The sequence below is a fragment of the Cricetulus griseus genome, chromosome 2, assembly GCF_003668045.3.
Source record: "Cricetulus griseus strain 17A/GY chromosome 2, alternate assembly CriGri-PICRH-1.0, whole genome shotgun sequence".
Taxonomy (NCBI): domain Eukaryota; kingdom Metazoa; phylum Chordata; class Mammalia; order Rodentia; family Cricetidae; genus Cricetulus; species Cricetulus griseus.
In genome coordinates, this window is record NC_048595.1 from 436,475,901 (window position 1) to 436,500,715 (window position 24,815).

Here is a 24,815-nt window from a genome sequence, read left to right on the forward strand (position 1 = left end):
GCTAGAAAAGAGGGTAGATAGCTCTCTGAGAAAAAGGTGACCATCATTCTCATTGTATGTATTTGTAGCATCAGCACCAATATGTCCATCACACCCTTCCTTGTCTCACACTCCTACAGATCAGTGAAGTGGGTAGCCAGTGTGGCTTACACCAAACCTCCTTGGTCAAACTCTGGCTCAGTCCATTTCTTGTTACCTGACCCTGGTCAAATCATTTCAACTCTCTGGTCTCCCATCTCTTTATCTATAAAATGGGAATAAAACCAATAAAACCGGGCATGGGAAATGATTCGGATAACTCATATAAAATTCAATGTAGTGCCACACAGAACAGGTGTTGGACAAGTGGGCTGCTATCGCCTCCCTGCCCTTCTCTGTGTTCCTGGTGTCAATTTGGTTCTGCCTGGCAAAGTGTCCAACTGCCCAAGTTTTCAGTCTGCCTGATGAGCCGGGTCTAATGGTCTCCAGCTGCTGTGATAGCTAGCAGTCAGTGTCGCTTCTGGGGGACAAGGGAAACTGACATAATAACAGAGAGACATCAACTGGGAACAATCCATTAAGCATCAAGAAAAGACACAGCAGGCATGATGCAGCAGGGCAAGCAGTTTGGAGGAGCAATATAGTCTTTCCCTCCTAAATCCTTCAAGCAACATTTTAGTGGGAAACTTTGGTCATGGTTTAGATGTGAAATGCTCCTCATAGGTGTATGTGCTTGGGTGCTTGGACCCCAGCTAGTGGATCCATTGTGAGAGGTGGGGCCTAGCTGGAGGAAGCCGGCCACTGAGTAGTGAGCTAGACCCCACCTCTCCTCCTCGCTCTGTGTTTGCTGAGATATGAAGGGTGGAGAAGCCTAGCAGCATGTTCCCCTACCATGGAGCCCGCTGTGACAACACATCTCCAGTACAGAGGACTGCATTCCCTCAAACCATGACCCAAGAGAAACCCTCCTTGCAAGTCACTTCTGCCAGCTATGCTGTCACAGCCCCAGCAAAGGTCACTAATATAAACTTCAACCTCTTTGTCAGCCAGATGTTTAACAGGAAACCAGAAGGAAGGCAGGGCAGCAATGGTTTTCCCTATGGCCATAGTTTTCTTTCTATACTTCCTCATTTTGTCCAAGGCACAGGCGTTGCTAAATGAGAGTGAAGAGACAAAGAAGGGTCCCAGTCTTGAGCAAACAGAACCCAGATGCAGGGATAAACAATGGAAAAGATGTGATCTCCCAGAAATGACTCGATTGGAACCTTTATGGAGCATCTTAGGAAAGGGTGGTTTATATGCAGTCATAGAATTTGCTGGAACTTATCTGCCAGGCTTTGTTAGGATTGAGTCCCCACTCCTTAGGATATGTTAGCTTTCTTTGTTGTGACAGTCCTGCTTTAATCTCCATCCTTCCTCTCCTCGGAGGACTTACATAACTGTCCCACCTTCACCTGGTTAGGTCGGGTCTTTCTAAAGACCACTAGAAGCAATCATTAAATCCACTGGAAACCCCAGCCAGATTTTGAGGTAGCAAAGCTGAAGTAATAATCTCTATTTGAGAACAAAAAAACAAAAGACTTAGCCTTTTCTAGCGAAAGAAGGTCCCCTCTGCTTGTCTAAATAGATCCTGCCTCAAATGGCCTCTTTAAAAATCTGTAACTCTCGTGAGTCTCCACAAGAAAAAAAAAAAAAAAAGTCAACTGCTGAAAAGAAGGTGAAAAAGGAGGAATTCATATTTACATTTTAAGAAAAATTGGGAAGGTGATTTGAGTCTTCATGTCCCTTTTGATCCTATTATATGTTTAATGGCAAAGGCATCCAGGAAAGAACTTGAGTGCAACACAGCAGTTTTAACATTCAAGGGAGCAGATGAAGTGGCCACAATTCTTGTGACTGAATAAGAAATTACCCAGCTCAGCCCTGCCCAGGGCAACAGGACTGGATTTGGGTCAAAGAACTAAATTTCAGATCAGAAAAGAAAAGCAGCATATTTTTTTTTTTTTTTTTGCTGGCAAGTAGATAATGATGACAATAATAATTCCGTCTGATGAAAGATTCCCCAAGCTCCTTAGCCCTCACTGCATTCACTGAAAAGACAGTCAGTCAGAGGGTGAATGTCTGGGCTCAGCAAAGTTGGGCCACATTCCCAGACCCTCTGAGCTTTCCAATGGGAACTGATAAAAATCAATTAAGAAAGGATGCCGTTCTTTGCTCCTGGACCTCTTCTGTGTCTAGGTGTTTATACAACTGATGGATGGCCCAGCCTGGTCGGGAAGTTCATGGAATGCTTCCTTGAAGGATTTCCTGTGCTCTGGCTCCTCTCAAAATGCTTGCATTGAAAATCAGCGAGGGACAAAAATAAGTGCGGCTGTAGGACAGAGCTGAAGATATCTAAGCAGGGAGCAGGGCTTAAGATCAGTGGAAAAGTAGGGCTCACTGGCAGTTTCCCCACCCAATACCATCCCCAAAGCCATGTGCATGCCTTTTGTGTCTAGACATGGAAACACATCAGAACCAGAAACCATTTTGTATGAATGGTTGTATCTTGAGGACCAAAGGAGGCTGAAAATCATCTCAAACTTCAGAGACTTGACAGAGATACCCAGGCAAGCAGCATCAATAACTTATTACAAGCAGCTCTCTTGCCAACTCAGCCTCAAGAGTTCCCTCTCACAGAAGCAAAAGCCAAAAAACCCTATAAACTGTGTGTCTTTAAGAAGAAACCAGGAGCAGTTTTGGAAGAAGTCATGAGCATGAAGAACACGCTGCCCATTTGGCTGGCTTGTACAGATCTCAAGATTTGAGATCGATTTTTAAATTTGGAGCTATGTAGTGGTGCTGGCTGTAGGTAAGTCCCTCCAGCAGGGACTGGCTGTTTCACCCTCTTTGCTACAGCTTTCCAGCAACCTAAAATCCAGGCTCTTTCAACATGGCGCCTTGAAATAAAGCAAACTCATAGCATACCCAAACTATAAGATGCTCACACCGAAATATATGTGCATGTTTTCTGTACAAGGAAACATGTCAATCAAGGAGCAATATCCACAGGGAATGAAAGCCAGACCACTTGCCTGCCAAGGGTCATGTGCTGCACAGCTGAGAGGAATGAAATAGGCCAGTAAGAATAACTTCAATGGGTGAAAATATACAAATAGTTCAGAGGCACAGAGTCCCAGGCAATACACACCACCTTGAGGACCTATGACCTCATCTCTCAAAGGACTTCCAAGACTTCTCACAACTTGAATGGTAACCACCACCTCCACTCACTCATTCTGATTCTCTGGAATTGAATTCAGGCCTTGAACCAGAGGAGGGATTTGAATGCATCGCTGACATCTGATACCACTTATAAAATATACTTAGATTACCGTGTGCCAGTTGCCCCAGGGGCACTCTGATGTTCTCTTAATAAACTAGAGAGGGGCTCAGGAGACCGGCACCACCTCTTCATCTCCGAAGTTATCCAAGGGTTTTGATTTAATCTATTTGAGACCTGAAAGAATTGGCCTGGAATCTGGGACTCTGTAAGTAGGAACATGTTCTCCCCAAGTTGTAGTCCTGGGGAACATTGGAAAGGGCTTTTTTGTTGGGTGGAGGGCAATCTGGTTCTGCAAAATGCAATGTGCCCCCTGCAGGCTAAGGCTGGGTATAAGGGCTGGGAGGCAGAGTTGGCTTTGCTGAGCATCTGACTGTGTTTGGAGCTTGGAATGCTCTTTGAGAACAGTCCCAAGTCAGCCAGGATCTTGGCCTCTCCAACCTAAGTCTCCCGGCAATGCTCAGCCTCCAACCGCGCTGTACTTGTACTACTTAACCACTTCTTCAAAGTTTACTATACAACAGTGTGGCCCCGAGTCTGCCAAAAGTCTAGCTGCAGGATTTAGAGACTAGTTGCTGCTGCTCCCTGCAGAGTATCTGTGAGCAAATGGCAGTCATCAAACCTTCCAGCCAGGGCCACCCCAAGGACCAAAGTGTCACTGGATGAGTCCGATCTGGAAGAACTCCCTTCTCCTCTCCCTGCTCCCTAGTCTTCGGAACCTAAATCAAAGACCCTGTGACATTTCAGAGGACATCAAAGAAAAACTTTTGGTGGGATGACCTGGGACATCATCATTCCAGGCTGAAATTAACTTTTGCCTTTCAAATTTCTGCAGGCACTTGGATTTAGGGGACATGAAGGGAGGAGAGTGCCAATGAATACGGGGGGGGGGGAGAAAATACATCGCATACCACGACCAAGCCAAACCAAGCTTGACATTTCCAAATTATATTGGCAAATGCATGCTTTCGCAAATCATTTATTCTGTCTTTTCCTAGAGACGAGAGAGAGAGAGAGAGAGAGAGAGAGAGAGAGAGAGAGAGAGAGAGAGAGAGAGATCTGGATTCAAATATCCTAATCCCAGACTAGTAAATTGTGTCAGTGGGATGCAATCTTAAATCCTGTTCAAAAAGTCTAACGGTATTTATGTCAAAATACGCACTAACACCTCCAAGCCAAAAGTTGTAAGGCTGGAGGCAGCCCTTTAATCAGTTTCATCATTCCCTGACCCGGGATGGGTGCAGGGCTCTGGGTTGAGCCCACAGCATCCAGTTCCTATAGATGCATCTTACAGGATTGGGAGGGGGCTCGGGGGTAGATAGGGATGTACATCTCCGAAAATGGGCCAAAGCATCATTGGCTACTTCAGCCCAGCACCTCCTCCTCCAGGCTGGCCCCGAGCCTCTCGGGTGCCCCTTACCTGCAGGCGCTCAGTAGCCGGCTGCCACATCTTCCAGCCTTGGGGTTTTGGCAGCAGAGACGCAGGCGAGACTCTGTGGATCGTGCGGGGAAGGAGAAGGGGCCAAGGTCCCGCTGTCACATCTGGGGTCAACGTCTGCGGGCTGAGCGTCCTGGCGCCGGCCCCAGCCGGTGGGCACAGGGGCTGCGAACGGGACGAGGTGGCGCTCAGCTGCCGGCAACTTGTGGGCTCCGCTCCGGCCGCCAGTCGGTGCGCAGCTCAGACGATTGCGCAGCTCCGCCCGGGCCCCAGCGCCACGGCCGCTCCCTCCTCCCCCCGCCACCACCCGGACCTGCGCGCTCTGAGCATGCCCGGGCGGGCGTCTGCAGGGGGGAACCAGCGCCCTGGGCTGTGGGGTCTGCACCCCGCAGACCCCCCGGCAGCCAGCAAACCCTGGAGAGTGACCAGCACAGAGGCAAGAAGCTGGTGAAGCCCCCACGTTGGGATCTGGAAGACAGCACAAGTGGCTGGGGAGAAAGGGCCTGGTGGAAAGAGAGTGATGCCCCACCGGGTTCAATTCAGTGGGAGTCTCTAAATCACTTGGGACATGCATGGCATGATGCTAGGGAAACACTTCTATTCCTTAAGTTATCCGCCTGCTACTCTAAGTTCCTGAGATATGGTGGTGCTCAGCAGAGGACAAGAGCATACCCCTCCTGAGCTTACATTGCATGAGGGAGGAGGAAAGACCCACTGGAAGTAAATGCTGGGAAGAAAAGCAGAAGAGCTGGTGCATGGAGAAAAGCAGCGGAGAGCCTCCTCAATGGGGCCTTTGGAAATGTCTTCAGGAAGACTTGAAGACAAGAGGCATTTGCATGGCATGGAGCTCTCTGCTGGATAAAGGACCTGGGAGCCTGAAGAGAGAAGCCGCCACATTCTAGCTCGCCAACAACCATCCCCAGATCTGCCAGGTGCCAAAGGAGCTCTAGGGACCCATGGGGACACCATAAGGGCTTCCCAGGTCCTGAGATCCCCAGGTTAGTGCTACTCTTCACAAAGCACCCGTGCAGGCCTGCTTTCCCCCATCCTCTGGGCACTTATGCAAGACCAGTGTGACTAGCTCCAGAGTGTCAATGGAACTGAGGCATGTGGAGTTTGGCTCACCGATCCAGGTTACAAGGCCAGAGATTGGCTTGAACAATGCACTCAGATGCCATGGAGGTGGGAGTCCCTGGCCAGGAATATACTTTGGGACACAAACCCATCTAAGATAGGGGCTTGGGGGTGGGGGCGGCAAGATGGGTCTACAGCTGAGAAAGAATGCGGGAACAAGATATGTGCGGGAAAGCTTCTGAGGCAGAAGAAATAGAGGGGCATAGAAAACATGGCCCCAACTACTGCGAGGGAAAGTTCAGAGGCCAGCAGAGCTGGTATGAACACATTATGAGACCTCACACAGCCTAATTACCCATGTGAAGTCAACATCAGCACGGGTAGAGTGCTTTCCACAGAATGAAGTAGTCCAGAGTCTACTTCTCAACTGGATAGACACCCCATTTCTCAAGCTGCACAGAGCCATGTGAGGAGGGCATCTGCTATTCAGACCCTATGCTCCAGGCTTTTGGATCTTGAAGTTGCTATATAAGTCCCAAGTAAATCCAGCACCTCAGGTGTCCCACTGAGCTGATGGCAAAGCCACAGAGTTGCCACAAGCTGGTCTTTATCTCACCAGACATCCACATGGCTCTCCTGATCACTTGAACCTTCTCAGCCCATCCTGAATCCCAGATCCTTGCTCTGGACCAGACTTAAACAAAACAAAACAAAACAAAAAACCCTGTTCACCCCACATAAGTAGGTGCCTCAGCCCTGTGTGGAAATGTTCCTTTCAACTTTGCTGATGTGGTTGGTCCCTGTCATTTTCAGATGAGAATTTTTTTCCTTTTTCTAATAACTCGTTCCCCTGCATTCTCTTAACACCTAGCAAATTCCTGATAAGATACATCCATCTGATCTCCTACTTCTCCTTAATCACAGCGCCAAGTTAAAAGAGATGCACTTCATTTAATAAAATCTAGCAATTCCAAACGTCCACATGAAACCCCTCTGTCAACTAAACTAGGAATCTACAGATGCCCGGGATGTCTTCAGACGAGCTTTGAAACCACCCTTAGCTGCAGATACTTTCATAGGAGGGGAAAAAATGATTTTGTTTTAAATAGCAGCGGGATGAGATAACAGCCTAAATTCAAATCGTATTAGAGCGTTAAATCCCGTCTTCTCACCTCCGAATGTAATTAATTGTTATGACTCAGTAATGCTGCCTCGAGTTGTGAGCATGGTGCTATTTAAAGAAAAGAGGCTTCAGCTTTCAGCTCAGGGGAGAATGCGCTCAGTCACCACCAGTCCCTACTTAGTGAAGCTGAGGATGCATTTATACCCAAATCACCTGTCCCAACTTCTCCAAGGCAGTGAATCAGGACATTTGGTAACTGGAGAGAAGAGGGGCCAGATATGAGATGGTGGAATGGGACAAAAGGGATGACTCCCACTCGTAGGTTTTCCAAGTGTTCCCATTCAGGAGGAACCGGCAGAGGAGGGTGAGTGAAACAGAGCCATCTACTGGCCAGAGTTGGAATGTGCATGTAGGTCCCGCTCAGCAAGGCCCTGGTACTTGAAGCTAGCCCATCATGACCATTCAGAAAACGCTCTTGAAAGGGGCAAACAGGTTTGTTCTTGGCGAGGGACCATTCCTGAAGTATGCAAAAGGCGCTTGGCTGCTGTGAGGGAAAACATTAGATTCATAAGTACGTGCCTAATTTCATGTATTTAATCGCTGCCAATTATCTAAGCAGGTCTAATCATGTCACTAAAAACAAGCACAAGGAAAATGACAGAGGGAGAAAAAAAGACATGTGACCCACAAAATCATTACAAACACTTTAACAATTTTACTAAACCAAATTCTGTCTAATTCAGAGTTCTAAGCCCTAATCTAAGCAACTTAGACGGTCACATCAGGGTAATGATGAAACAAATATGCCCAGCTTCCCCAAACTGTGTTAAAATACCATGAAACCACCAAGATTGTGACTGTAAAGTGTGGGAGCTAAGAAGTATTTAGGATACAATTATGTTTTCAAAGTAGGCTAAATAAAACGCATAATTTTAATACATATATAAGATATACCTGAATCAGAATAAACATTGGAAATAAGTAGGACAAGGGGAAGACTAAAGTTAAATCCTGGCCTTCGAATCCCTTCCATCCATAGTAAGTCATTTGCCTTGCAGAAATCTGTAAAGAGTAATAATACAGCCTAATACTTAGGAATATAATATATAACCTGCCCTGCCGTGGTAGGTATACGGAAAACATCAGTTTGTGTCCCTATTATATTTCTTTCCCTTTTTGTTACTGGGGAAATAAGATTCTTATGAAGTAGCCTGTGCTTCCCTGGATTAAGTCATTCCCACTTGAAATATTTGGAGATTTCATTATTCCACTTAGTTTCCCAAATAAAAATGATAGGCCCCATGAAAGCAAACCTACCCTTCTAATTTAAACAGATGCCCAGGGAGGTTTGTTATAGTTGTCTATTTAGCAGGAGTGAGCATAAGAAAGTCCTTTTGGGGGCTTCATTGACTTTATTTCCAAGTCCCTAAGACCATTGTACATATGATTTTTTTTTTTACAAAAAAATCTGAAAATTCAGGGGCTAGAGAGATGTTTCAGCAGTTAGGAGAACTTGCTGCTCTCCCAGAGGGTTCAGTTCCCAGCATCTGCATCTGATAGCTTACAACTGCTTGTAACTTCAGCTCTAGGGAACCTGACATCTTCTTCTGGACTCCTTAGGTATTTGCATAGAGAGAGCATGTACTCACACAGATGCACACAAATATACATACATAGAAACAAATCTTAAAAAAATAAGATGTATTAAACCATTAACACTTCCCTGTAGTGACAGAGCCTCTGGCTTTTGTGCCCACATTAGTGGAGGGTGTTTATTGGAATATTAATACGATCCTTTCTTCCTTTAAAAGAAAGCATTCATCGTTCATCTTTTCAAACTTGGTTAAAAATTAAGGACTAGTTAATGTGTGTGCTGGAACACAACTACTTGTGATTCCCTTGTTCTCAAATCAGTTTAATTATTTGACAGGTAATTTCCAAAGATGGCCACAGGTCTCTCTCTCTACCCAGTGAGCCACACATTGTAACTTGCCTATTTCTCCCATCAAGAGGTAGAGGTGTGTGTGTGTGTGTGTGTGTGTGTGTGTGTGTGTGTGTGTGTTATATGACATGTGCCTATGTGAGTAGAGGCATGTGTAAAAGAGTCAGAGGGAAGCCTTACATGTTGGTGTTCCTCTTTCACTATTTTTGAGATAAGTTCTATCTTGTTTGCTGCTGTGAAAGCACTCTAGCTCCACCCACCACCACCCCCCCCCAAGAAGTTCTGAGGATATTTTGTCTCTACCCACCCCCTTCATCCCCTTGTAGGTATAGGCTGGGATTGCAGACCCATGAGCTACTGTGTTCAACTTTTCATGAGTTTGGGAGCATACTCAGATTGTCATGCTTGCTCTCTCTGTGAGGTAGAATCTACCCAGCCTCCTCCATTCTGCCATGCACATGTGATTTCGCTGGCCTGTTTAAATGCTGTATGCATGGAACGTCCAAACGCAGGGCCCCAAAGACCTGGCAGCTCTGCTCTCACCTTCTTGGAACCCACAAGTATATTGCAATGAAGCCAAGACAAGCCTTTTAATGATGAGAACCACAGAGGGAGGCCAAGCCAAAAGGGAGCACTCCTGGCCAAACACGTGTATAAGTTCAACTTAGAATACACAGCTCCAACTACTAGAAGACAACAGCCATAAGAGTGACCCTCAGGCATGACAGTGTAAGAACTGCTCAGCTGAGACCATCCCGAGTTATGACATAGAATCATGAGCACAAAACTCAGCTATCTTCAATCCATCAATGTCAGGGAGGTTTGTCAGGTGGTAAAAGACAGCTAATGGGGAAAGCATCACCAAGAGACTTTCCCATTAATCCTCACATCCATCTCAGCATTGCCAAGCAACCAATAGAAAAAGAAAAGAATCGTCAATAATTGAAGTCCATCCAAAAGACTCTCTTCCTTTCCTGGCTCTGTTCTGCTCTGCCAAACATCCTGCATCCACACCTCCATCCTAGGCTCTAATCTGGAGGGTCAGGCTTCCAGGTCCCACCAGTTTAGCTGTCTAACAAATTACTCCTAAAGAAGAGGCTAAGTGGGCTGAGCATTGGCCAGAGAATGGTCAAGGAGAATTTTGTTTCTGACATGATTTGAAGTCCAGGTGGTATTATCTGTTGCCTTTCCAGCTGCCTCTGAACAAATGTCCTGTCTGTGTCAGCCAGCCTTCTGTCATGCAGCAAAAATACCCAAGGACCGCTGGGCATTGGTGGTGCAGCCCTTTAATCCCAGCACTTGGGAGGCAGAGGCAGGCAGATAAGCCAATTGCTTATCAATGGATTCATCCACAGAGGAAGCTGACACCTTTGAATAATCTAATTACTTCTCAATAGCGCCACCATCTGGGGACACAAGAAAGCCTTTGGTTCTATTCTATACATAACCCTAACATCCACTGGGTGGATAAATAGGACTTCTGCAGTCACAGAGGGCCAGGTTGGGAGTGAACTGGAGAACACTGCGTTGGTCTGCAGCAACCACATGTAAATTGGAAAGGGGCAGCTCTGTACACCCTCGTTCTTGGCAGCCCCCCACCCTCTCTCTCTCTCTCTCTCTCTCTCTCTCTCTCTCTCTCTCTCTCTCTCTCTCTCTCTCCCTCTCTCTCACACACACACACACACACACACACACACATACACACACTTATCCTGACCAAGTGATAATAAAGACGAACCCACAAAAGTTGTGCCATGATACCTGTTAGACTTTCCCCACACTTATCCATTCTCCATCTGAGCTGATTTCACACAGAAAAAAAAAAAATCTCTTTGCTTCTATTTTTTTCTCTCTTCTCACATCCATCACCAAAGCCAAGAATTACTTATTCTGAAACCTGAAAGAAATGTGTTGGGTATGACTTGTAGAAATGAAGCTGTCTAGAGAAAACATCTCCACAGTAAGAAGGATCCTTCCTGACCCTTAACCTTCGCTGAGCTCAGAACCGCTGCACTCCGCCCTGCTGTGCAGAACTGGGGCTGGGAACATGGCACCCCTGGCTAGACAGTTCCTGCTCTCCCTCCCAAGAGTCACAAACATATTCCAATATAAAAAGTAGGAGGGGAGAGCTAATTGAGAGCATGAGGGTAGGGAAGTGGGTGCTGCCACAATAAGAGCACAAGATGAAGAGTAGAGGAGAAGAAATGGAGGAGCAGATATATTGAGTTGGGGGAAGAATAGAGGAGAGAGAGCAGGATGAGAGATACCATATCAGAGGGAGTCACTATAGGTCCGAGAAGAGATCTGGAACTAGGAAGATCTCCAGAGACCTATAAGGATGACACGATCTGACAGTCTGGGCAGTGGAGGAGAAGTTGGCCTAGAAACCCTTCCCCTAGAATGAGATTGATGAATACTCTCTATGCTATTCTAGAGTCCTCATCCAGTGGCTGATGAGAGCAGAGACAGACATCCACAGAAATACACTGAGCTGAAATCTGGAACTCAGTTGAAGAGAGGGAGGAATGAAGAACGAAGGGGTCTGTACCTGGTTGGAGAAACCCACAGAAACAGTTGGCCTGAAAAAGGGAAAGCATATCGACCCCAGATGCTCTTTGGGAGGACAGTACAGGACTAATCCAGCCCCCTGATCATGGATGCCAATGGGGAGGCCCCTGCACTCCTGGGATTTTTAGACATAGAGCAAAGGTTTACCAGCCTATAATCCTCTACCCCAAGGAAACTAGAAATCATGAATGACTCCAGAGGGAGGTGGACTGGCGTTTTGCCCTGGTGGGTGGGAGGGACTTCGAGAGCCCATCCCACTTGAAGGGATTCGCTCTGTCTCTGAACACATGGGGAGGGGCCTAGGCCCAGCACAGGAAGATTTGGTGGACTTGGTGGAACCCTGGTTGGGGGCCCTACCCTGCCTGGGGAGTGGCGGGTGGATGGGGTGGGGGGTAGGTTGGAGGTGGGGGAGAAGGAATGGGGGTGGGGGGAGGGAGAGGGAGAGGGAAAGTATATGTGAAAATATTAATAATTTAATAAAAAAAGAAAAAAAAAAGTAGGAGGGGAGACAAGGAATGCAGCTCAGTGGTAGAGCCCTTGCCTAGTACTTGTAAGGCCCTGGGTTCAATTCCCAGCTCCGAAAGCAAACAAACAAACCTTATAGGAGATAACCTCAGTGAGCAAAGCATGGGCCTGAGAACAAGAACCCGAATGAAAGTCAATCGAGCATGGCAGCACAACGTCAACTCTGCCTCCTTTGCAGGCACAGGTGGGATTTCTGGAGCTGACTGTCGAAATTAGCCTCAGAGGCAGGTTCTGGGTTCAGTGAGCGATGCTGCCTCGATAAGTGTATAATATGAAAACCATCAAAGAAGATACCAGATGTCCTTGGCCTTCACACGCACGCGCGCGCGCGCACACACACACACACACACACACACACACACACACACACACACACAAACAGTCCATATACATATATTTATACAAAAAAAATGTAAATTTTTTGTATAAAATTTTTTTTTAATCAGGAGGTGGTTTGTGAAAAACTGGTAGCCTTGTGGATAACAGATAACATTCATCTTCAACAAAGTCTGTGTATGGTGCTCAGGCACCAGACAGGAGAGACTGAAGCAAAGTGCTCTCTCTCTCTCTCTCTCTCTCTCTCTCTCTCTCTCTCTCTCACACACACACACACACACACACACACACACACACACACACACACACACCAAAAGCAAGCAAACAAAACAAAACAGAAGCACACACCCCCCCATCCACCCAAGACTTCATGATGAAGAGAATGGTGTCCCACCATTCCAGGTGATGCTTTGTCAAATTTAAATCTCAAATGGGGAAAAAATTGACACCCGAGGACTTGAGGACTCGAATTCCTAGAAGAGCTGATATTCTCTCAACCCCCAAAAGAAGCCCACCTCTTACAAGAAAACGACCTGAAGCGTTTTACAGAGCACTGTGTACAGCAGTGGGTTGTCCACTCTTCATAAGCACATGCGCACACAGACTCTCAGCTTCTCCTCAGTATGTTCAAAGAACAGAAATTATGCTAAAAACAAACACATGCAGAACCTGGGGTCTCCTGCACCTGAGCAGCTTGGAAACCTGAGGATCGACCTGATATTTGACGATAAGAGAGTGGCTCTCTGACCACACAAGATTGACTCACAAGTCTGTAGCAGAGGATGCTTTCTAAGCTAATGCTTGGTAATATTTAGGAATTGAACAACACTCCATTAAATAACTGGCAGCTCGAAGACAAAATCATGAGGCAAAATTTAGACATTATATACTTCAGGATTAAGCAGTAGCCTACCACCAATTTTGTATGCAACCATCCACAGTAGGGATATATGTGACATCCTCAGAAAATACATCTAGATTTGACCGTCGGTGGTGGTGCACGCCTTTAAACCCAGAACTCCAGAAGCAGAGGCAGGAGGATCTCTGTGAGTTCAAGGCAGCTTTGTCTACAGAGAAAGTTCCAGAACACCCAGGGCTACACAGAGAAACCCTGTCTTGAAAAACCAATTTTAAAAAAAGATATCTAGATTCCATTTTCTAAGCCTCCCTCTTGAGAATCTAAGAAAGGAAAAAAGAAAAAAGGTGTGGGCTGCCGGGGACTCTTTCATGTTACCACTTAGAATATAAAATGTCACAACTATTTCAGAAAATCGCTTAGCAGTTTTCCATAACACTGAACATATGCTTGTCATATGACCCAGCAATCCCATTTCTAGGTATTTACTCAAGAAAAAGATGAGAACATATGTCCACACAAAGCCACAAGTATTTATAGTAGCTTTATTCATCGATGGCCAGATTGGAAGCCACCCAAGTATGAATAATCAAGAGATAAACGACTCACTATGTCATGGTATATCCTTACAGTGGAATAGTTCTTGGCAGTGAAAAGGGAGAAATGACTAGCCTATGCAACAACATAGGTGAACTTTAAAATATTGTATTGAGAAAAATAGAAGCTAGACACAAAGCCCTATTAATGAAGGGGCTCTAGCCAGCCTGAGCAGAGCAAACATGACTCTGGAAGGCCCTATTCCCTCTTCCTTGCAAAAAAACAAAAAACAAACAAACAAACAAAAAGCATTAGTTTTCACTCTTAAAACTAGCCACCAAGATTTATTCCCTTATTGGGTCACTTCCTCCCCTGAGGCTGACTACCAAGTTCCAGGTATCAAAGTATTGAAGTTCAGCAATCAAAAGCCCCCTTGTGGCTGCCCCAATTAACCTGTCCAATCAAAATTAAACACCTCATCGTAACACAGGATTTTCCATTTTACCTTTATAAACCGCCAATAACCTATGGGCCACATTCATCTCCTCTCTACCCAGAGGTAGTCCTTTGTCCCTCCAGGACAAATATCCCTTCCCCTTTCCCCTGCCCTATATCTCCCTGTGTTTGTTTCTTATTCCCTGTCTTCTGCCCCTCTGGGGCAAATAAATCTCCTTTGTGTTGAGAACTTAGTCTTGGGTGTCTTGTGCCAAATACCAGTCCCTTCAATTATGCCATCCCATTAAGAGTAAAGTCCTTTAAAGGTAAAGCTTATGGACATACACATAGGCAGAAGTTATCTGTTTCTAAGGGTTGGTGAGTGTTGCCAGCAGGTAAAGAATAGAAATGGATATGAAGCAGACTTCTGGTGTGATAGGAATGGCCTACTTCTTTTTTTAAGGTTTATATCTTAATTTTTATTATTAATGTGTTATATGAGTATATGTTTACGTGTGTGTGTGTGTGTGTGTGTGTGTGTGTGTGTGTGTGTGTGTGTGTGTGTGTTGGGGGGATGCCTGCAGAGACCAGAAAAGGGCATTAAATCCTTGGAACTGGGTTTATGGGTGCTTGTAAGCTACTTGATGCAGGTAACTGGATCCAAACTCCAGTCCTCAGGATACAACATCAAACGTTATTAAGCACTAAGCCAACCCTCCAGCCCAGAAATGGCCTGTCATTTGACTATGGCAGCAATAAGTCAAAACTCAGTAAAATGTACACTGGAGACATTTTCTTTAAATTTCATGTCAATCATGCCTTAATGCAGCACATTTTCTAAAAGCTTTGAAAGGTGTGATACCTCTGTCCAGTTTCTTTGGATCCTACTGCCAAAAGACAACAAGTTAGGAAAGTACACACCCTGCTACAGAAATCACCCTGCTACACAGATCTCCTGATCTAGAGATCTCCCTGCTGCAGAGATCTCCCTTCTCTACCCAGAAGATGGAAGGCTACTTACTCTTCCACACAGAGTCAGGGAAGAAAACACTTGGACACCTGTGTGGCACACTGGAGTGTCACATACACATCTCCTGCAGAGCTGTAAGGTAAATAGATGAAAGTAGTATGTATTGTTTCCACACAGTGTTACTGTGTCAAGAAAGCAACTATAGAGCCACAGAGATGGCTCAGCCCATAAAGTGCTTCTGCCAAGCCTGATGGTCTGAGCTCAATTCCCAGAACTCGCTCACAGGTGGAAGGAAAGAATGGACTCCCACAGATTGTCCTCTGACCACCACAGGCAAGCTGTGGCATGTTTGTACACATACACAGACACCAAGTAAACAAACAAACAAACAATAAAACATAACACATACTGACCTTTGAATTTTAAGCATGGGGGTCTACTTCTTTGTAGGCACTCAGATAAGTAAACAACTGTGTGTGTGTGTGTGTGTGTGTGTGTGTGTGTGTGTGTGTGTAGTTTATACAGAGCTATGCGTTGGTCTAAGGACAAGTATATGTTCTGATAATACACCATGAGTAGGTCTTATGATTACACTGACTTCACTGAATATAATTATATTAACACAGATGGCCTAGGTTAGATACATAATGTGGCCTCTGCTGCAATCTGGTGTGAGGTGTGCCTTATGCTGTGACTGTTATAACACTATAATTATTTATAGTAAACATTTCGTAAGTCATATATGCTAAAATAATAATGAATCAGTATATTACAGTAAATATACTCATTTTAGTAACATTTATTTTCAAGTAACTTGACTTGTTTTAATTTTGCTGATGAGCTTTTATATGATTGACAGCAAGAATGTTTATGAATATTTCATCAAAGACACATTGTGCCATAGCATGTGACAATGGACATCATAACTCCATTTAATCTCATGGGGCCACTACTGGCCAAAACTTCATTATGTGGCATGTCTATACATTCAGTTTTGAGTCCTGCCCATCACCACTTCCTGGACACCTTTGTCCATGGAGAAACCCAGGTCCAGAAGTTAGGTGGTATTTCCAGTTCAGTCCTGGTTTTATTTCTCACAGATAAAATTAAATTCACACTCTAGGGAAAGAATGGATAGAAAATAATTGATATGTCATATATTCCCAATTAAAGTTAGAATTGCAGCCTGATTCTGCTTGGTGAAAAGTGTGTTTGGGGTAGGGTTGGCCCCGTGGGTCAGTAATAAAATACAAAATGAAGTCATTCACTTCGACCCAGTGCCCTTCATAGATCACTGGTTTTTCTGCTTCCTCGAACCCAAAGTTTCAATCTGTTTAAAAAGGTTATGAAATCAGGCTAGCAAATCATGGTTGGTCAGTACTGCGAAAACAATAAATACCTTGGGTAGAAAAAAATAGAATTTAAGGTATCAAGGCGTTCCACACACAATAAAGTAAAACTTTTTAACATATTTGTTTTGGCAGTGCATATGTGCATGTGTGTAACATATCATGATGAAAAATGTATCCATGTGTCCCATTGTCAAATAGCACTGAAAAAATACTTCCAAGGCCAGGTATAGTGGGGCGTACCTTTAATCACAGCACCTACAAGGCAGAGGCAGGTAGACGTTTGTGAGTTTCAGGCTAGCCTGGATTGTAAGTATCAGGAAAGCCTGGACTATGTAGTGAGAGGGAGGGAGTGAAAGGAGGAAGGGAGTGAAAGGAGGGAGGGAGGGTGGGAGGAGGGAGGGAGGGAGGGAGGGAGGGAGGAGGGAGGGAGGGAGGGAGGGAGGGAGGAAGGCATCTTTCAAAACACTATTCAGGCAGTCAAAAATTCCCAGTCTATCTCCAAATGCCCTACTTCCTCCCACGTCCCCACATCCTCACATGTGTGCATGAACACACACACACACACACAAACGCACGCACGCACGCACGCACGCACGCGCACACACACGCGCACGCACACACACGCGCGCGCGCGCACGCACGCACGCACGCGCACACACACTCACACATGCGCGCGAGCGCGCACACACGCGCGCGCGCGCACACACACGCACACGCACACGCACACGCACCTTGGCTTCCATGTTTTCTATGGTTTCAAAAGGAATTACATCAGTAATAGAAATAAAGAGTCTAAGGAATTATGATAGAGGAAGAAATAATAAAAGTAATTTTATAGTCAAAAATTATAAAAGGAAAGACACTATCAAACTATCATGATGGCTTTCTCTGAAGAATGTCCATAGGTGACTTTTAATTGTGCTTTGGCTGTCTATGATTTGCAACTTTCTAGTAGCTAGGAGCTCAGACTCCAAAATCAAGCAGATTTGTTCTCAGTTATGATCCCTGAAACTCTCCAGAAACCAAATCATCCCAAACAGTCCCTCTGTATCTGGCAATAAACAAAACATTCTGTGCTTTTTAAATTTTTAAAAATATTTCTATGTAAGATTTCATTCTCTTCCACTAAGAACACATTATGAGATTAAGCAATGGTCTCTCAGTGTTCCCACTGAGACAGTTGCAGGCACATTTGAGAGTCCCTCTGGGACTTTACACACAGCTAGACATCTTTTCTCCTTGCTATGGAATTTTTTTCAGCGTGTCTGAATTAAAGGCTATAGTGACGATGTTTCTCTGGTTTTACCCTGTGGTGAATTATTGACCTTAAGAACCAATCTTCAGGGTTGGTGTCTGTCATGTCACATTTTTGAAGTTCTAACTCTTCACAAATTCTCATCAAAGACAAGAGCGCATCAGCAGGGTCCTTGCTTTCTTCTCTACAATATATTTCACAGGAGCTTATAAACCCCCGTGTTTCTTGTCCCCCGAGACAATCAGTGTCCTGTGACATCATCATGAAACCCAGGAAGATCAAGAACTTTAGCCTGGGATGATAATGTGTTGATGTGTTCAGAGTCCAGGATTGAGGACCAGCCCCAGCCTACTACTCAGTCGCCAAGTGACTTTGACAAAGCCACTTAACCCCTCTCAGGCTCATTTTCATCATCTTTGAAATAAGTGATCTGGGTTCCTTTACCTCCAAGCTTAGTTCTAGCTTTAATTTTTTATTATTCTATCCTTTGGCTAATGATCCTATTAAAAGAATATAATGTGGCACATCAATAATGCTAATGGAATTAATTTCTTAAGTCTTGTGACTCTTCAGAGTTTTTCACCATCATTTGAATCTATTTTTAGATTTGAGTAGCTAAATCGGTATTTGTCCCTCAGGTCTCTCCAAGTACAGTGTGTGGAAAGAAAGGTGGAGAAGGGTAAAAGCGTGGGAGTAGAATTTGTGTTATTTTAGATCATAACCTGTTAGTATAAATATATACATATATCATCAACATATGTATGTATTGCTAGCATAGATGATAGACTATGGAAGGATAAATGATGATAGATAGATAGATAGATAGATAGATAGATAGATAGATATCTGATACATTGGTGTAAGACAGGTAAATCATTTAAAAAGGAATTACCATCCCATCCCACAAAACACTGAATCTTCAGTTGCTTGAAAGCCTGGCTGCCATGTGGTTAGTAATGGTACCACCCATTTTAACAGGTTTTCCTGAAACTGACCAATTCTAAACACATGTTCAAACTTTGACAGAATTCCATCTGGTTTTTAATTCATGACTCAGTTTCTATCCACTCTGTGGCTTTTCCCAGGTGATTCTCTCATCTTTGATCCTCACTGCTGCCCAATACCTACTTACTCCTCCTCCAGACATGGCTTCAATGGAGAAGGAATGGACTATAAAAATTTTGTGGCAAAAAATAATATGATTCTTCAAAATTCTGAACCTACCTAGAAGCAAAAACAAATCATCCCTACAAAAATATTTGAATTTGAATTTGCAACATAAATTATAGATAGTATATGTGAACAATAGAGTATTTGAGATTAGAGTGGATGATAGATTTTAAGCAACCTTGTTATTGGAAAGAAAGAAAGAAAAAATCCACAACAGTATGTTTCTACCTATGTTAGGATCCTGCTAGCATGGCTACCTTCTACTAAACTCTTACCCTTGCCACCACTCTACTGGAACATTATATAGCTACCATCTCCTGGAGTCTTTGCAACAAATCTTTATCAGTGCCATGTTGTCAGTGAAGAAATGGAGAGAAGTAAATAATATGCCCATTTGCATTGCTACAAATTGGTGTGGGATTTACAGGTAGGTATGTCTGGCTTCAGTCCTTTTAGATCTTGGCATTAGACTACACAAAACTATCTCAGTAAGTTTCTAAGCCTGCTGGGAGAGCTCATCCATTCCATCCCAACTATCTGAGATTAACAGTGTGTCCAAACTCACCTGGCAAGCTCATGGCTAGCTAGGGATAGACCTCTAGAGTGCACAGCAGATGTATTGTGGCACATAGAAGTCAAGATTTAAGATCAGAATGTTCCAGACACTGAGCTACACACAATAGGTATATATACTATCTCATTAGTCCCATCAATAACTCCAGATATTTGTGTGTGTGTGTGTGTGTGTGTGTGTGTGTGTGTGTGTGTGTGTTGTGTATATGTTCATGTGTGTGTACATGCATGTGGGAGTGTTTGCTCATGTGTGTAGAGATCAGAGGTATTTTTATCAGTTGTTCTTCACCTTATTTTTTGAGATGGGGTCTCTCAATAACCCTGAAGCTCACCTCTTTGGTTAGGCTTGCCGGCCAATGAGCTCTAGGCATCTTCCCATGTCTAACCCCCACATCACACATTCTAGAATTCCAGAAGCTTGTGATCACCCAGATTTTGTGGGTGCTGAGGATTTGAACACAGGTCCTCATGCCTGTGGGACTTCTCTGCAAACCCCCCAGGCACTATTTTTTTTATCTCTATGAAAAGTGAAATGGAAACAAAGGACGCTATGGGCATACAGCCAATGACCCAGGCTTTACACCCTTCTCTGCAGTCCCCAAGCATATACTCAAGACAGGAACTAGGCCAGCAGTACAGTTCTGGGGTTCTTCTTCTGTAGGGCAGGCCCGAGTCCTGTCACAGGTGTTCTGTGTCTTTGTGAGTTCACTCCCTCTGTGGCTTGGCACTGCCCACAGAACTACGCCACTTCCTGAGTGCATGTCCAGAGTGCATACTGCAGCAGTTCCACAAACTTTCCTGACACAAACGCAACAGTGTCCAGTCAAATTCCTCAATTTTTCCAATGTGTCTCAGTCTCAGAAAATATTCTGCAAGGGTTGTGCAATGCTCTCAATGCCTCCGTGATTCACTGGCAAATAGTCTGCAAGGATTCTGAAAATAACAAGGATTCTGAAAATGAAGTAAGGAATGTCACCAGAATCACATAGTCTCACTAGATTCCATTAGAAACCTTTATTCTTGTAGTTATAGGTAAAATTAAATTTTATTGCTGAATGTCAAACACCTTTAAGGCCATATTATTCTGATTGTATTTTTACAAATACTACACATTTTTTTCTCAGAATTATCTGTTAATATGTTTTTATTTAGATAGCATTTTTGGTGTCCCAGTTGCCAACTTCATATTTTGCATTTGTTTATGCTACATTGTGATTTTCTAATACTCTGCTACAAAGAATTATAATTTAGGGGCTGGAGAGATGGCTCAGAGGTTAAGAGCACTGACTGCTCTTTCAGAGGTCCTGAGTTCAATTCCCAGCAACCACATGGTGGCTCACAGCCATCCGTTATGAAATCTGGTGCCCTCTTCTGGTGTGCAGATATACATGGAAGTAGAATGTTGTATACATAATAAATAAATAAAAAATTTTTAAAAAAGAATTATAATTTGTTGTTTTGTTTATGTGTGAAATGGCCTACTTTAAAAGTATTTCAAGTGTACTTGGGGTAAAGTATATTTTAATTTTGAGAATACAAAGCTTAATAAATCTTTGGATCTTTGTAGTTATTTACATTCTCTGTATCTTTATCTTCCAAAATTAATTTTAGTGTCAAAATGTCACATGCACACATAATTTTTCTCCTTATATTTCAAAGAAACAATACATCATAGATGACTTTGTGGCTATATTATTGGGCTGGCACGACACAGCTTCTCTTCCAGTTACTTGCTAGGACTCTTGATGCTGTCTACATAAAATAATTATTCAATTCAGCCATTTTGTTAATTTGTATCTAATGATATTGATGTCTTGGCTTTATTTCATTTACAGCACACTGACATGTTGCATACTTTAGTTGCTAATATTTCAGTATCATTTTCATGTCTTGTTTTTCTCAAATGTTGCCTCCATTTCTATCACTTGGTCATTCCTAAATTAATGCCCACTACTGTAGTTGTTTTTCTGGACTCCTTTAACTCTTAGATTTTACTTTTTCTCACTACTAATTTTTCAAATTAGCTTATTATGGATATTTGTCTACTTCATTTTTATCTTCTTGGTTTCTAAAAGTATAGTGTTATTGCTTTGAAATTCCACTTGGAACTTCATAAAATATTTTGGTGGTATGTTTTCACCCTGTATTTTATGTCACTTTAAAAGACAACCTATTTTTTATTCCATTCACAGTGAACTAGAACTTTATGTTTATCATTTTATCCTTTCATTCTTTAAATAGTAACTCGTGTTGATGACAAAATCCCTTAAGAGACGTTGGCTGGTTGCATAGGGTACAGTCCATCAGTGCAGGGAAGCATGGTGAACGGCTCTGCTCAGTCTGTGACAGAGAGAGTTTGTGTTACAGCTTCTTCACATTTTGGCAGACCAGAAAGCAGACAACAAGCAGTTGGGATTGACTGAACTCAACTTTCCTAAAGTGTGTAGTGGTCATTTCTTTTTGCAACAAGCCCAGCAGGATGAAAAACACATCTCTCACTGACCTCACAAGACAGGGCTAGAATACAACCAAATGGGGCTGTGTGGGGTATTTTATGAACCAAGTAGGGAGGAGTATTTCCTTACACATGAACAGCATCCAAGAAGAGAGACTGACAAGACATTGTCCTCTTAAAATCTGGCCCTAGGAAACTCCACCCGGTAGTTTAGGTTCTGAGGTAACACCACCACGCACATCCTGTCTTTTGAAACGGGACACTTGTTCTGCTGAGAGTTTTCATTATTTCCCTCAGCTTCCCCAAATCCTCATTTCATGCTACAGACTTTGAGCTTGTTTCAGCAAAAACAGAAGCAAGACACTAGGAAAACATACTCTCAATATTTTTCACCTCTTCTATTTCATCATGCAGAGGGTTCGTGTTCTCTGTGTGTTGTTCTCTTGCTCTAGACACAAGTCATGTGTCCTCCACGTCCCATTTTCAAGAATGAGCTGTGACTGACATGAGACAGCCCTTGCTGAAGGGCAGTCTGCCTGTGATCCTTGCTCTGATTCCAATAACAGCAATTTCTTTCCCTTCATGGGGATATTGTTTTTCATTTTCAATGTTTTCTTTCATTACACTGGAGAAAATACTGGATAAAAGTACATTTAAAAGTGAGCTGCAGTGGCTCTGCCCAGGCAAACTGGCCGTGCTTTCTCTGTTGAGGTCTCCTCTGTATTTGAGGGTCCTAAATTCTCAGGAGTAACAGATGCTATAGTGTCATAAAGACCATGATAATGGCATGTCAGAAACAGATGAGGCAGGAAATGCAGAAAATGGTGTTCTGATGAGGCCTGGATCATGAGTCCTGAAAGGACATAGTGGTTGGCTCCCAGCAAATGCCATGGGCTTCCTTTGTTTGTCTCTGTAACTACCTCAATCAGTGTTCTTCACAATCAAGCATCCTGTGATCACCTGCCCTTATGCGCGAAAAACAAAGGGGCTTCATTCTGCTTTGATTTAAGGACGAGCATTCTCTGCATTAAACAGAAGTTTGGGGGAGATGTGTTCTCAGTCAGTGTAACAAATAACCTAAAGCAGGGAGAGGGTTAGACAACTATAGTGGTGAGACAGATCCAAGGCTGGTCCTCGGATCATCTTAACTTCTATACTCAAATGTTCCCTTCAGTGAAAGTTAGGGAAATTCATATAACTTCTCTAAAGTTCTTTCCCCAATGCCATGTTGCAACAAGTGCTTCTCGAAGAGTATTTGCTTGCAACTTTATTTACAACTCAAAGAACTACCAACACAATAACAACTCAGGCTTCTGTCAGACCCCCAGGTTGGGGGTGCCCGCCTTCCCCATAGCTGGTCACCTGGCTTCAGACTTGCCTTTTCACCTCTACCAGGTGGCAATTATGGGTCAGAAAGATTGGAGCCCACTGGGTGGACCCTCAATCATGGCTAAGCTTCCAAGGGCCTCCAGGTGGACCTGGAATTGGACCAGGGGTTGAACCAGGCTCAGAATCATTGGGGATCTCCTCATGTTCCCCACAATATATGTTCTGTGAAGGGATGGTGTTACAATAAATCTTTCTGCCAAGACTGCCTGACCCCACCACCATGTGTGAGCTTTACGCCAGCCGCCCACACGAGTTAGGCCCAAATGAATACACAGAAACTTGTATTAGGTTCAAAGCTGCTTGGCCAATGACTAGGATTCCTCATCTATTAGCTCAGTCTTAATTATCATAAATCTATATATTTTATAAGACTTATCGACGTCTTATTGGTGTCCCTCCTTGACGGTGGATCACATTGTGCTGCTGGAGCAGGAGCAGAGGGGAAAAGAGACACACTTCCTGTTTCTCCTTCTTTAAATATGAGACTCCTTGCTATATCACTTCCTGCCTGGATCACCACTTCTCTACTACATTTCCCAGAATCCTCTTTGACTCCTAGTCCCGTCTAACTTGCTGTCTCATTGGCCAAACAGTATTTTATTTAACAATCAATAAGATAAACATACACAGTACATTCCCCATAAGGATGACATACTGTAAACCTCGGGGCAGACTGGGCCTACTGCCCAAGTTGGCCTGGAGACTTTGCAGCCTTAGGGTCAGGCAGGAGCAGGAGTAGAGAGCAATTTGGAGGGGACATCCCCTGGGCCCTGTACTGTCCACCCCAGTGACATAAAGTTGGAGAAGGTGGAACCAAGTCCCAAGGAGTTCCAGGACATGAAAGTTCTGCATAAGGAACTAGAGAAGTTTGCCAAGCTGCCAAAGCAGAAGAGCACCTTGGGGTACGCCCAGGCTAATGTAGGGATCACTCTGAGCATTCTCTTTGGAAAGCCAGCCAACCATCTGCCACCTTTGGCCTTGCAGCTCAGCTTCAAGAACTTGTGAAAGCTGCTGGAGAAATGGGTGGAGGAAGCCGACAACAATGAGAACCTTCAGGAGGTATGCAAAGCAAAGACCCTGGTGCAGGCCGGCAAGAGAAAGCAGATGAGTATTGAGAACTGTGTGGGACGGAACCCAGAGAACATGTTTCAGCAGTGCCGAAAGCCCAACCTGCGGCAGACCAGTATAATCACCAAGAAGCTTGGGCTAGAGAAGGACGTGATTTGTGTGTGGTTCTATAACCGTGCCAGAAGGGCAAATGATCAAGCATTGACTATTTCTAAGGAGAGCTCTCCCATGCATTCAAACTGAGGTGCCAACTCTGCGTGGGCACGAGGTGAGCAGAGGCAAAGGAAAGGAAGTAATGAAGAGAACTTGGAGCCACCACAGCTTTGGGGTTAAGTTCATTTACTGAGGAGGGAGGAATCAGAAGCCCAAAAAGGGTTGGGGTAGGGGGGTGGGGAGGCTGGGGTGGGATGGGGGGTGGGAGGGTTTGAAGTTCAGTGATGCTGTTGAT

At 44.2% G+C, this 24,815-nt stretch overlaps 1 pseudogene; it reads left to right on the top strand.

The window, feature by feature from the left end:
- The first annotated feature begins 4,625 nt into the window (after nucleotides 1-4,625).
- LOC100753170 lies at nucleotides 4,626-24,610 on the top strand (annotated as a pseudogene).
- Nucleotides 24,611-24,815: the final 205 nt, after the last annotated feature.